Source organism: Paroedura picta, chromosome 4 (genome assembly GCF_049243985.1).
Source record: "Paroedura picta isolate Pp20150507F chromosome 4, Ppicta_v3.0, whole genome shotgun sequence".
NCBI classification, from domain to species: Eukaryota; Metazoa; Chordata; class Lepidosauria; order Squamata; family Gekkonidae; genus Paroedura; species Paroedura picta.
The window spans coordinates 6731732-6746142 of NC_135372.1; the positions used below are offsets into that span (position 1 = coordinate 6731732).

Genomic DNA, 14411 nt, shown 5'->3' on the forward strand with positions numbered 1-14411 from the left:
TAGTCAAACTGCGGCCCTCCAGATGTCCATGGACTACAATTCCCAGGAGCCCCCTGCCAGCATTCGCTGGCAGGGGGCTCCTGGGAATTGTAGTCCATGGACATCTGGAGGGCCGCAGTTTGACTACCCCTGATCTAGTGAGTGTGCAGGGATCCTGTTCCTCTTCAGTTGTGGAGTTTATAGATCTGTTTGTGTCCTCCCTCCCTATCCTGGGCCTTGGCTAGGATCTGGCATTGTGTGTTTGTGTGTGTGCCGGAAGTTGGATTGTGGCTCTAGCAGTGTTGCTCGGTATCTCCAGAAAGCTCCTTGGAGGCACCACGTTAACTTGAAGATATTCCTATGCCAGGGTTCAACCATGAACCTGGGAGAATGCCACTTCCATGGGCACCTTCCCCAGAGGAGAACTCAAAACTCTTAACTCTCTTTGTCTCCATTCGGCCCTGTGCCTTCCTGCCTGTCCCATCAGCAGTGTGCACTTTTGGGGAGGAAGGCGGTGGGTGGGTAGCAAATCAAAGGTGCTTGGGACATGTGGAGGGGGGGGCGAGAGGGAGGGGAGGGCTTCCCATGTTCCACAACATGAGCACTCCCATCTTGTGAAAGCCTGTTTCCCCCTGCAAAGTAACTCGGACAGGGTCACCCTCTCCCCTTTGATTTTGTTTTACAGCACCCTCTGAAGATGAATATTTGCACAGCTGCCTTCTGGAGCCTAAAGTCACGCCAGCTCTGCATTTTTCCATTTTGTAATTTGGCAGGGGTGGGGCATGAGCCAGGAGAAGCTTGCTGGGCCGGAAACGTTCGGCCTGGGGCATAACTGGCCGGAGTCATCCGGGCCCCTCTAGAAGAGGCCATAAAAGAGTGGCTGTTTGGAACCAGCTGGATCCGGGGAGTTGTTTCCCTTGGCTGCTTTAATGTTGGGCTCTGTGTTAGCAGTTGTGCAGTGAAAGGGAAGAGCAGAGAAGAGCGGGCGGGGTATAAGCAGCATCCTTTCATTTATGTGCCAGTGAATTTTTTTTTGGTTAGTGCTGCAAAAACTTGCTTTCTGCATGCAAAGAAGCTCTTTGGCCTTATGAATGAATGCCCGTGAAGGAGATGGCAGGCTGTTGGATGTTATCGTAGATTTTGGGGATCCTCAAGAACTAGCCAAACTCAAGGCAGGGGAGGAGCTTTCGTGAGTCAGCTGCTCACTTTTTCGGGTACGAGCACTTCCCAAGCAGCTGCCTTGAGGCACTGGGCCAGGATGTCTCTCTTGAGGAGGAGTTGCTGCTGCTGCTGTTGTTGTATTTATATGATCACAGGAATTACACATGGTAAAACGTTAAGATTTTAAAAACATGTTAGGGGTGTGGAGAATAAAATTTAGTCATAAAAACAGTTAGAGATGTTTTGTTTCCTTCTGGTGGGCGTGAATCACATAGGCACAAAATTTCACTGCCTGCAGAGAAGCTTGTGACTTGTTACCCATGAGAAGTTCTTTGATCCAGTCTGCTTCTGTTTGGTGTAATCCAGGGGACAATGAAAAAACGATGTGTTCCGTAGATTTCACCTCCATTAGTGGACAGGGGTTGAGTTATGAATTATAGGGGAACTGGTTTTTATTTATAATCTTGAATATCTTATTGTTATTTTACTATTTTCATTCTGTTGTAAACAGCTACAAACTGGATGGCTAAGAGAAGCGGGTAATAAATCTCATTATGAATAAAAATAAATGAATACAACAACAGTGACTCCAAGACAGCTCCTCCCCTGCCTCAAATTTTGTTAGTTTTTAGAGTGCTCCTGGACTTTTGCTCTTTCGCACCTTTCCAGGGTACAAGCTTTCAGATCTGAGGGAGTGAACCCTGACTTAGGAACGCTGGTATCCTGGGAACTTCTGGTTATCTCCAAAGTAGGGTTGTGCGCTGCGGCGTCTGAATAGCCATTCCAGGGCAACGCAGCCAGTGCTGCACTGTGGGGGGGGAGGAGCTTCAGGCTCCGGTGCGTAACTCAGCACACACACACACACACACACACACAGGCATGCCTCCCCTCCCTCCCCCCCCCCCCCCCCCCGCGGCGTAGCTGCGTCAGCCTGGAACGGCTGATTTGGATGCCGCTGTGCACAACCCTACTGCAAAGTGCCCCTGGGCTCCACTTTTGTTCTGCTGCTGCAGGCTGCACATGGCCCAGGCACAGTGATCAGAGAGGTTCTTCTAGCTGCCCTGACCGCATAGCCAGTTCCCAGGTATTTGTGCAGGTGACTCTTTCCACTGACCCCCACAGCTCTCTTTGATTCAATGAGTAGCCGTGTTGGTCTGAAGTAGCACAATAAAATAGGAGTCCAGTAGCACCTTTAAGATCAACAAAGATTCATTCAAGGCATGAGCTTTCGGGTGCAAGTTAGTCTGAGGAAGAGTGCAAGCACTTGAAAGCTCACGCCTTGAATAAATCTTTGTTGGTCTTAAAGGTGCTACTGGACTCTTACCTTGAGTTGTGTTTTCGTTGTTCCAGTTTTCCCTGTGGGATTTTGCAAACCAAAACACTGATCCGTGGGAGGGGTAGCGGGAGAGGAGAGGAGTACACCCACCTTTCTTCCAGCCAATTAGCTGGAGCTGACTCATGCAATGGAGTGGGGGAACAAAGCCCTGGAGGGAGTGCCAATTTAACTCCCCCCCCCACCTTCCTTTAAAACCTTTTCCTCACTTTCCGGCCAGCCCCCTCCCTGTGTTTGATCAGGCCCAGCCTGGGCATTCAGTCAGGAAAGCCTTAGAGCTAATAGAAGGAAATGGGTCTTTACAACCCCCTCCTCCTCAGGGGCTGAGGCCCCTTTGATGTACGGGTTGTAAATACATTGGGAATTTAGTGCGGGGGGGGGGGGGGGGAAGAGATGGGTGTGTGTTTTTGGCCAAGTAAGAGCAGATGGAATCCAGATGGAGGGTGGGGGGACTGACCTAGACGGTGTAGCCAAAATATTTGTGTTCTGGAGGGGGTGGAGCTCTAGTGTCTCTTCTGATATATTGATTTCTATTTTTTTTAAACCAAAATTGCACATAAAGTTCTGTTTTGGCTTGTAATTCTCCTTTGTTAAACCCCTTCATCTTACAAGGAATGATGATTGACGGCTCCAGGGAGTTTGGGATTCTCACATGCAGAGGAGGCTGCCTGCTGGAACTCTGCATGATCCCCCCCCTTGTTTGGCCATGCCTCTGCTAGGATAGGGGATGCTTCAGCTTCTCTACATTGGATTATTCCATCTCAGTGTGGAGGCGTGTTCATGGAGGAGTCTGCCTGTTCTAACTTTGCATGAACTGCTGCTCTTAACTATTGCATATAGTCCAAAGCAGGTTGCATGCTTCACAGCACAGACTGTTGAGAGCATGGAGAGGAAAAGAAAATTGGGGGAGGGGGGGAGGAATCAATCAGACAGCACCTGGAGACCTGTGTGCAGTTCTGCAGGCCTCACTTCAAAAAGGACGTGGACAAAATGGAGAATGGGCAGAGGAGAGTGACAAAGAGAATCCCGGTTGTGGATACGAAGCCCTCTGAGGAAAGTCTGAGGGTCTTAGGAACATTCAGCCTGGATAAGACGGTGCTGAGATAGGACGGGGTGGCACTCTTGAAGTTTCCGAATGGTTAGAGAATCAGAATCATAGAATCCTAGAGTTGGAAGGCACCTCCTGGGTCATCTAGTCTAACCCCCTGCACTATGCAGGACACTCACAACCCTCTCGCTCATCCACTGTCCCCCTCCACCCCCTTGAGCCTTCACAGAATCAGCCCCCCCATCAGATGGCTATCCAGCCTCTGTTTAAAAATCTCCAAAGATGGAGAACCCACCACCTCCCGAGGAAGCCTGTTCCACTGAGGAACCGCTCTGACTGTCAGGAACTTCTTCTGGATGTTTAGACGGAATTTCTTTTGAATTAATTTCATCCAGCTGGATCTGGTCTGTCCCTCTGGGGCAAGAGAGAGCAACTCTGCACCATCTACATGGCAGCCTTTTAAGTACTTGAAGATGGCTCTCAGATCCCCTCCCCTAACCTTTCCTCATACATTTTGGTTGTCATCTGAACGAGGGCAGGAAGTGGTTCTTATGGGCAGAGGAGCATAGGACCCATAGTAATGGGTTTAAACTACCTTTAGAATGGTATTGGCTAGATATCCGAGGGGGAAATTTCAAAGTCAGAGTGGTTCAGCAGTGGAATGAGCTGCTTAAGGAGGTGGGTCTTAAGGAACTGCTTAAGGAGCTGTCAGTCTTCAAACAGTGGTTGGACTGTTTGCTGTCTGCTTGAGGCTGATCCGGCATTGGGCAGGGGGTCAGACTAGTTGGCCTGTATGGCCTCTTCCCACTTTGTGGTTCTGTTCTATGATTCTATGGATGTGTACCAAGCAGACTTGGTGTGGCAGGACACATGAGAAAACACCATTGTGGAATGCCATCTGGTCAGTCTTCTGCCAAGTCTGTATTTTTAGATAGCTCCTCTTGCAGACTGGGAAGCGCTTTGCATAAAATCCGTCTCCGGCGGCACGTGCATATCCTAGGAGTACGTGGTGTACATCTGCGAGTGAGACAGAATATGACATGGGAATTACTCAGGGCAGAGGAGTTGAGGGTACTCTGTGCATGGATTGCGTGAGCATTCCCTGGGACTTGGGCCCAGGCCTGAAAGCTAGGGTTGCCAGCCTCCAGGTGGAGCCTGGAGACGTGGAAATTTCAACTGATCTTCAGCCTAAAGAGATCAGGCTGCTTTGGAGTATGAACTTGAGGGAATCATATCCTGCCAAGGTCCCTCCCCTCCCCAGATCAATTCCTGCCCAGCTGCCAACCCCAAATCACCAGAATTTCCCCAACGCATTGCTTGCAAAATGCACCAAAGCAGACAAATCACTGTAGTGTGCAGAAAATAAATGGTTTGCGATAGAAGCCCAGGCAGGGCTCTTTTCATTTCTAGTGCTGGAAGAGTCCGCTAAGCTCCTGCCACTGCTTGCTGAAAGGGATTGATGTGGTTTGGCATTCTGCACAGGCAGTGGCTATTCAACCTGGCCGTGCTGCTTTTCAGGCCTTCGTTTCTCCCCTGCAGCCTGTGCTGTTGGACAGCTCTTCCTGCCCCACAGCACAGCTCAGGGACTTCTAGTCTGGGTTTTCTCCCTCCTCCTGGGTGGCTGGTCAGGTTGCCAGGTCTGTCCGTCTGGGGATGAGTTACAATTCTGGGGGCTCTCCAGGACCCCCCTGGAGGCTGGAGTCCCTAGTGGCCAGCCCCCACAGCTGACCCTACGCACCCTCAAGTCAACGCCACAGTTCCTCATTGCCGCATTTTACGCAACTGTGGTGCCAGGCGCGCGGCGAGGGCAGGGTGAAGAAGTCAAGCCGGCGTCTCTGCCAAGGCCTCCACCCGGGACAGCCCCGGGGATAACTTGGCAAGTCCCGTCTGGTGTCTCCTCTTGGAGCCCGGTCTTGTTTACATTCCAGGGCTCCTTCCCCCCCCCCCCCCCCAGGCATCTCCTTGCTGTGGCCGTGGCCAATCAGCTGGCCTTGGAGAGCGTTCAAAAAGAAAAAAAGAAAGAAAGAAAAAAGCCTAAGTCTGTCTCTTGGAGGGTGGCCAAGGGCGCTGCTTGCCAGATGCTTAACCGAGCAAACCCCTGGCTGGGTTCCAAAGGTGACTCCGTCGGGCTGGTCTCTCTCTCTCTCTCTCTCTCTCTCTCTCTCTCAGACATCTGCCGTTCCCTGAACTAAGCGTGCTGAAGGCTTCCTTGCCCCGATCGCAGGCCGCATCACTATGCCGTGCACGCCGCAGTGTGTGTCGTGTCACTGCCTGTCAGTGTGGCTTGAGGCTCTGGGTCCATTTGAACGCAGCGAGCAAGAGATGGTGGGAGCACCTGTGCTTGCCTCCTGAGCCACTGGGCCTCTTCACTCTGGAAACATTAACTCGGGCAGCTGCTTTCCAGTGAGCTAGTCTGTCCTGAGTGCCTCTGAGCTGCACCCAGGACTTCAGCTGTGCAGGCCGTCTCTAGCACGGGATGCCCCACAGAAATGTGGTTGGGGGCTTTGAGGATGAGGGGGGAGCATCTCTACTGACTGGAGTTCTAGCTCTCCACCATGATGGGATGAACCTTTGGAGATGGGGCTTCTGTCTACCCAGGCAGCTGCTCAGCAACCGAGACTCCCATTGCAGGGTCATGCATCCCAACCCATAGCTGTATACATGTTCTCTGCAGCTCTCTGGGGTCTTTTTTTTTGGGGGGGAGGGGATCTTTTCCAGGCCCCAGGATTCCAGAGACAGGTTTGCAGCATGCAAAAACCTCCACCTTCCCCTTGAGTCAGAGTCAGCCTTTTCCCTGCTTTGATTATTTCCTCTGATGGCTTTCACCCCCTACCAAGGCAGCGTCCTTCCTCCCCTCAAGTAAACGAAAATTAGATTGGCCTGGAAGCACTGTGGGCCAGCCTACATTTATGGCCCAAAGATTGTTCGTTATTACAATTGATGATCTGCAGACAACCGAAATCTATTTCCCTGGAGAAAATGGCTGCTTTGATGAGCAGGCCCTTTTTGGCCATGGCCCTTTGAGGACCTCTTGTCATCTCCCAGGGCTCCTGCAGTAGGCTGGCCGCTTGCGCAGGGAGCGAGGCTAAGAAAGGCCTAGGAGTGAACTAACTAGACTTGACATGCCTCGTCTTATATGCCCATGAGACGGATCTCTAGAACGTTTGTCCAAGTAGAGCATGTGTGTTCGTTGGTTTCCCTTGAATGCAGTAATTCAAGCATACGCAAAGGAACGGATTTTGTGGTTTCTTTTCCTTTCTCTTGACGTTTGAACATTCTGGCAACATACATGATAAAAAGGGTATTTCATTGGTTCAGTTACCAGTCCCCCCCCCAAACTCTTTGGGCTCCCCTTCACACATCTGTCAGTCTGTGGGTCCCTTCAGGTGTGCCAGAGGCCCCTGCTGAGAACTTTTTTACCATTGAGAAACCCCTGAAACATTCTTCAGCCTTCAGTGATTCATGCACAGTAGGGTTGGGAAGCAGAGCTGTGGACACGCCCACCAGAGGACCCTCCCCTCCCCACCCCCTCCAGGCCCATCATTGGCCTTTTGGGGAGGGGTGGTGGTGAGCTGGCATGACCATACTTGGTCATATCACCCGCTTAAACGTTTTTTTTTAAAGGTTTAGCTCTCACCCATTCAGGAAACCCAGGACCATCAGGAGCCCCCAGGGTTTCACAAAACCCTGGCTGGGAAAGCCTGCTTGAGGGCACTATACCCCCCTGATGCCCTTCCAGTTCCAGCGGTGTCCATTTCTGGGCACCCCGGTGCCAGAGGGATCCTGACAAATTGGAGCATGTTCAGAGGAGGGCGACTGGGGTGGTCGAGGGGTCGGCATCCCTGCCTTGCGAGGAGAGGCTGAGAGAGTTGGGTCTGTGTCGCTTGGAGAAGAGCAGGGCCAGGGGGTAGGACAGCTGGGGGTTGAACTACGAAAAAGGTGGGCACATCGAAGGGGAGGCCAGCTTGTTTCCTGCAGCTCCAGGACAAGGGGCTCAAGTGATGGGGTTCAAGTGATGGGAAAGGAGGTTCCGCTTAAATCCGCCTTTCTCAACTTTGTTACTATTGAGAAACCCCTCAGAGCTATCTTAGAAGTGGCATAATCATGCAGAATATAGTTGGTTGTACGTGCCCACCTGGGGCCCTTCCCCTTCCTACCCACCCCCAGGCCCATCACTGGCCATTTTTTGCAGGGGAGGTCAACATAACTATAATGGTCATATCACCCAATAAATATTTAACAAATTAAAAAAATATATATATAGTATACACACACACACACACACACACACACACACACACACACACAAAATTAATTCACTCCCACCCGTTCAGGAAGCCCTTCCAGGGCCTTCAGGAGACCCCAGAGCTTCACTAGACCCTGGTTGAGAAAGCCTGGCTTAGATATTAGGAAGCATTTTCTGCCTGTGGGGTTGTTCCGAGATGGAACGTGGTGCCTTGGAGGGCAGTGGAGTCTCCTCTGCTGGAAGTTCTTGGGAGGAGATAGGATGCCCCTTGTCCAGGAGTGTGTGATTTCTAAGTCCCTGAGAAGATGGAGGGGCTGGATTGGATGGCCCGCTGTGGTCCCTTCCAGCCCTTTTAATGCTTCCTGGGTCTGAATAGGAACCCCTGGAGGCAAACTCTAGGGTTGTGGGGTGCATATGTGTGGGGTGTGGGGAGGCTGCATCCGTTGGTGCTGAACTCTTGTCATTGCAGCAGAGAGCCAGCATTAGAGCTTGTGGGTCTTCTGGGGAAAGGGTAGGGACTGAATATGACCTCATACAGGGTTCTCCAAACTGTGGCTCTCCAGATGTCCATGTACTACAATTCCCATGAGCCCCTGCCAGCACTGGTAATTGTAGTCCATGGACATCTGGAGAGCCACAGTTTGGCCATCCCTGCAGGAAGCAGGAGACTCAGGTGTGAAGGTGCCCTCGGCCTTGTGGGCTGGTGGCTCCCTCATCCTGACCACCTTCCCCAGGTAGTTGTGGTGAGAAAATGGAAGAGGAGAGAGCTGCAAGCGTGACACGGAGGCCTTTGGAGGAAAGGCTCAGTAAAACTGTGTTAAATTGGTTTATACCGAGACTCCATTTCCCTGATCCATAGAACAAAGAACTTAACCGACGGGCAGCAGATTCAGCTGGCCCAAGTGGAAGGATTTCTTCACACGCAGAAGCACAGGGAGGAAAAGCTGTGGGACTCCCTGCCTCTAGCTTCGTTGGCTTTCAGAGGAAGAATACACCCAAAGGAGTCTCAAAATGGCTTCTAGTTGGCTTCCCTTCCTCTCCCTGTGAGGGAGGTGGGTGGCTAAGTAAGCTGTAAGAGGCCTCTGCTTAGCCCAAGGACACCCAGCTGGCTGCATGTGGAAGAGGAGTGGGAATCAACCCCGGCTTGGCAGATTAGAGGCCACCGCATCAAGCTACACCAAGATGGGTTGGGGGGGGGGGGCAACAACTCTAATTGCATGGCCTATCGGTGGCTGTTAGCCATGTTCAGAGAGGGGGGGTCTCTGAATAATGTGTCCCAGAGGGTCTTCAGAAGAAGGCTGGACCTCTGACGAATATTTTCCATGGAGTTGGGCCAGCAGCCCTTTGGGTCAGGACATGGTTGCTCTCCGTTAATCCCCTTTTCCCCATAAGAAGCCCCCAGTTTGCTTCCAAGCACGGGGGTGATTGAGCTGCTGCTCTCTTGTGGCCTTCTGATCTGGGGCAAAGTAGCTTCCCCTGTTCGGAAGAATTGGGTGAAGGGAAAGAGCTAGCACAGTTGCATCCATCCCATATCTGGGAGCTGTGCGGAGAGCTTCAAACATCTCCCAGGCGGGATGTCCTAACCTCTGGCTCTTCCGGGGCAGTGTTAAATTTCCACTGGCAGCAGCTTCCATGGGAGACCCCATGTGCTCCCTTCCCCAAGCCTCTTAAGTCGGGCCTTTTAGAACACAGGAGGAGAAAGGATGGAGGGGGGGGAGCAAGCCAAGGGCAGGGGGGAGCAAGAATTATGGAGGTTAGAAAGCCAAGCATTGGGGGTAGCGCCCCTCCTTCCTCCAGCCAGCTACTGAATGAGCGGAGGTCAGATCCGGAGGGTGACCCCTCTCGGCCGCCCTGCCGGGCGCACCAGGGAACAAAAGCCACCTGACAAAGTCCCAGCACGGAGGGACATTCTTCCAGCTTGTCAGGAGGCTGCCGAGCCAAACGGGAAACACAGCCTCAAAGAAAAGGGGGCTCGTGCTTGGGACAGAAATTAGGCAGCTGCCCCCAGGCTCAAAGCAGCTCTTGCCAGTGCAGCGAGTGGGGAATTTTGGGTGACAGACGTGCCAAGACAACAGCCGTGCTAGAGGGCCCGGGTTCAAGAGCAAACGCTTTCTGAACTGAAGGGGTTTGTTTTTCTGCATTGGATCCAGTGAGGCCCTCGTCTGTTCCCACACCCAAAGCCCTTTGGGCGCCCCATCTTTTGAGCATGAAGATACCAGCCATCCCTGTGACCCTTGCCAGAAAAGATGCTACGTATTCATTTACTTTATATATCTTGCCTTTCACTTAGAGGGGATCACATCATTCACCTCCCCTATTTTAGCCGCATAACAAGCCTGCGGGGCTGGCTCAAGGCCACCCATGGCCACGCGGAGATTTGAACCTGGGTTTCCCAAGTCCTAGTTCGACTCTCTAGCTCAGGGGTGGCCAAACTGTGTCTCTCCAGATGTCCATAGACTACACTGACCATTAGCCCCTGCTCGCAAGATGTGGGCAGGCACTCATGGTCATTGTGGTCACAGTGTGGTCACCCCCATTCTAGCTACTACACGACGCTAGCTCTCTGGTGGAGAAGTGCACTGGCCATGGGGGGGGGTCCCCTTTAGCTATGGCCATCTGTAAACCTCTCCTTCAACATCTCATGTACTAAGTTAACCCTTAAAAGCTGCCTAAATCAGCAGTCGTCGTGTCCTGTGGCTGTGAGTTCCGCAAGCCAGATTGTTCAGAGTTCTTCATTTTGTTTTAATGCTAATTTGTTTCTTACATTAATGTCGTTCCTTTTGTGTGTGTGTGTGTGTGTGTGTTTGCTTCAGGGTGTTCATTAAGTTCTGTATCACCATCTCTGGTGTAGTTGAGATTAACTGGAGAATGTTTTTAGGCGTTTTTTGCTAGTGCTTTACATGAGTTGTAAGCACAAAACCTGTTTTACTTGGCTTAAAAAAAAGGAAATAAATTCCCAACATCTGCGCAATGGGGAAGGGTGGGGGGTGTTGGAAGCCGCAAACAATTTCTCGCCAGTGTCTCCTGTCTAGTTTTTATAGGAGCGTCTAGACTCCATTTATCGCTGGTGATTCTCGGCTTCCAGTTACAGCAAGAGAGGTGCTGTCTTGGGGCTGGCACCTTTTGTGTAGCCTAGTGATGGTGGGGCAATTCACAGGGTTATTGGGCCATAACATCGAGGCCCCCCCCTCCCAGCTTTTGTTTAGCCAGGTTTCCTATGAGAATATTAAGGGCCCTTTTCTGGATCCCTTTCCCACCGCAGCCAGCCCAGGGCCTTGTGTTTTCATGAGCAGTGCAGGAAAAATTGGGAGCAGGGAGAAAAAAACTGAGAATAGCAAGTGAACTGTGGTTGATTTCTCTGATTCTCTGGTACAAGATGGCAAGGAACAAATGTGGATCTAGCAAAGGATTCGCAAGTACCTTCTGAAACTGGAAGCAGGGGATTATAGTTTCCATTATAGTTGCCATGTCCCTCCTGGCCACTGGCTTGGGATGGGGGGGGGGGGTTGGGTTCCCAGCTTCAGGTTGGGAAATGCCTGGGGATTTGGGATGGAGTCTGGAGAAGACAGGGACTTCCGTGGAGTACATTGCTCTGGAGTCGACCCTCCAAAGCATCCATTTCACCCAGGGGACCTGATCTTTGTAGCTTGGAGATGAGCTGTCATTCCAGGGGATCTCCAGGGGCTGGCATCCCTAGTTCACCCTCCAAAGCATCCCTTTTCTTCAGGGAATTTGATTCCTGTTGTTTGGAGATGAGCTGTAATTCTGGGGTAATCACCTGGCCCCTCCTGGAGGCTGAATGCAAAATTGTAAAAAGATTTTTTTTTTTTTTACAAAAATATAATATTCAAATGCTTAGAAAAAAATGTCTGTAAATTTTCACCCTGGATCATTCCTGAATTGTTGAGAGAAGAAATGTTTATATGAGTTGGAAAGACGGTGTTACAAACTGGTGGATTCTTCTAGGATGACTGTGAACTGTGAGGTTATTGGGACACATATCTAGCCCCTTGCCCTATGTAGTTCTGGGAGTCCACTGAAGAAGCAAGAACTTGTGAAATGAAGTTCCAGCCGGGTCATTTCCTTGCCTTCTGCTATCCTTACAGATTGCCTGGTTTTGGTTTTTTGAATCCTGGTGCCACCAGGGGCACTTATGCCTTAAAGGTGGGCCAGAAATGTTTAAAAAGAAATACTGGCTGTCTTCTGGCAAGGGTGCAAGTGTATGTATGTTTTGGGCCCTGAAGTGGGTTCAGAGTTATGGCAGCCCCTGTGAACGCATGACCTTTTGGCAGCCTTGCCTCAGGTCCTGGAAATGGCTTCCTCCACGGAGTCCATCCCTCTGTTGCTGGGTCTTCCTCTTCCCCCTTTCCTAGCATGATTTGCCTTTTGCAGCGGCTCTGCATCCTCACGATGGGGCCAAAGTATGATAGTCGCCGTTTCACCCTTTGGAGGTTCTAGGGCAGCCTTTCTCAACTTTTTAATCCTCAAGGAACCCCTGAAACATTCTTCAGAATTCGAGAAACCCCAGTAGCGGCACGATGGGGCAGAATAGGGTTGGGAAGCAGAGCTGTGAAAATGTGGGGGGCTTAGGGACCTTTGAAACTCCTGCCTGGAGCTGATGAGCTGCAGATTCAGGATGGTGGGAAGAAAGCACTTCATTGCAAGCTTGTGGAACTCACACACCCTGTGTGCCGGTTGGGTGTGTGAAAAGGTAGCTTTTAAAAGGGGTGTGTGAATGCAGGCTGTGATGTTCAGAGGTGTCGTCTTCTGGCTGGCGGTTGCTGACCGGAAGTATTGGGGGGGGGGGAGGGTTGACTCCTCTGCCTTTGGTTCTGGTTCTGTTTGACCACTGCACCAAAGACGATGCAGTGGCCTCTTGAAGGCTGCATTCCATCACTTGGAGGGGTCTCACCACCCCTTTTTAGTTCTAAAGGATAAACTGGAAATCTCTTAACCTTCCCAGTTACACAGGGTTAGGGTGTGCAGAGTTAAAGCAAGGGTATGGCTAAGAAAGGTGGGTAGGTGGAAGCTTTGCCTTCAGGGGGAGACCCTCCTTGTCTCTCAATTGCATAGGCTCTGGCTCTCCTCTGCCAAAAGAAAGGCATGCCTGGTGTCTAAGCACGTGTGCGGCTGTGTGCGTGTGTGGGGGGAAGTTGCATCAGCAGTGCCCACAAGCTGTCCTCAAAGTCCTTGGGAGAAAGGGATTGCCTGCCTCTCTCCTTAATGACTGCAGGAAGGGTCAATTTACTTGCTTTTAAAATATTGATTAGGGTGTCTTTCTGCATTAGCTGGCAGGGAGCAGATAATTTCTCCACTTCTGCATCACAGCTGTTCGAAGAAACCCCTCTTTCAAGGAGCAAGATGAGGCGGTCCTCATTTTCCCTCCCAGTTGGGAAAGCCGATACAGCAATTCCCAAGACAGCTGGGCAAGTTCCTTCCAAAGGGCTAATTCATATACACATCAATTGGAACCTTTTAAAAAGTTGACATCCAAAATGCAATCCTCCCCCCCTCCCATTTTTTTTTTTACACTGGGGTTTACCAAGTGAATTTATTTGGGCTTAAGATCAGCCTTGCTGACCCAGAACTGCTGTTGCATTTGACCATGTGTCTCAGGGATTCCCAAGCAGGAGTCTGTGGACCCCTGGCGATCTACAGGAGCTATGAAGTGTGTCGCATGGGAGGGAAGATCTGTGCTGTCTTAGAATCATAGAATCATAGAGTTGGAAGGGGCCATACAGGCCATCTAGTCCAACCCCCTGCTCAACGCAGGATCAGCCCTAAGCATCCTAAAGCATCCAAGAAGCAAGTCTTCTCAGCTCCTACTCTTCTTTCTGGTGCACATGAGGCAGAGCTGCCACAATAGCAATAAAGGTGGGAGGAGGGAGCAAAAGGTGGGCTATGGGGGCAGGTAGTGATGTCACTTCTAGGGGTGTGGCCGGCTGACATCACTTCCGGGGCTCCTTGAAGTCTGAAAACTTATTTCAGGAGCTCCTCCAGGGTCAAAAGGTTGAAAAAGGCTGATGTATCTAGTTAGCAAGATAATAAATGTTTTGAATTTGAGGTCGAAGGTTCCTCCTGGATTGTAATTTCATTGCATTTTTTAAATGATTTCTTCGGGGTTCACTGTTTCGCCCCAGTTCTTTGGACATTTATAGTTCAGATTGACCACACCCCCACCCCAAGTGGCCATCCATGCACTCTTCCTTGAAAGCTTACGCCTTGAATAAATCTTTGTTGGTCTTAAAGGTGCTATTGGGCACCAATTTTGTTGACCAAATTAGAGAATCGATTTTGTCATATTACTAAATACCTTTGTTGGCAAAGCTGTTTGACGGCTCTTCCAAAGGCGTGTAGCCAAACAGCATGATTGGTTTGATTAGCTAAAGGAACTCCCTGCCCCAGGATGAGGCAGTGGCTCCTGGCTAAGTTGTGGGAAGGAGGTGGAGGAAACCCCCACAGGGAGAGCTGGCTTACTATTTGGTCATGATTGCCAAAGCACATTCCTTGGAGGCAACTGGAAACAACAAATCCAAGAGTTGGGTCTCTTGATCTGATCCAGTTTAGCCGGGTCCTAGTTCTTCCCCTCTTGTATGAGTTTGCTGTGAAGTGCAATGACTCCCATTTAATTGCTATCCTTTGAC

General features: G+C 50.8%; 1 protein-coding gene across 5 annotated transcripts in view; it reads left to right on the forward strand.

Annotated features, from left to right (window-relative positions):
- The window catches only part of ARID3A (AT-rich interaction domain 3A), an 81135-nt gene that overhangs the window by 25905 nt on the left and 40819 nt on the right, over positions 1-14411 (forward strand). The gene's annotated exons all lie outside the window — the stretch shown is intronic.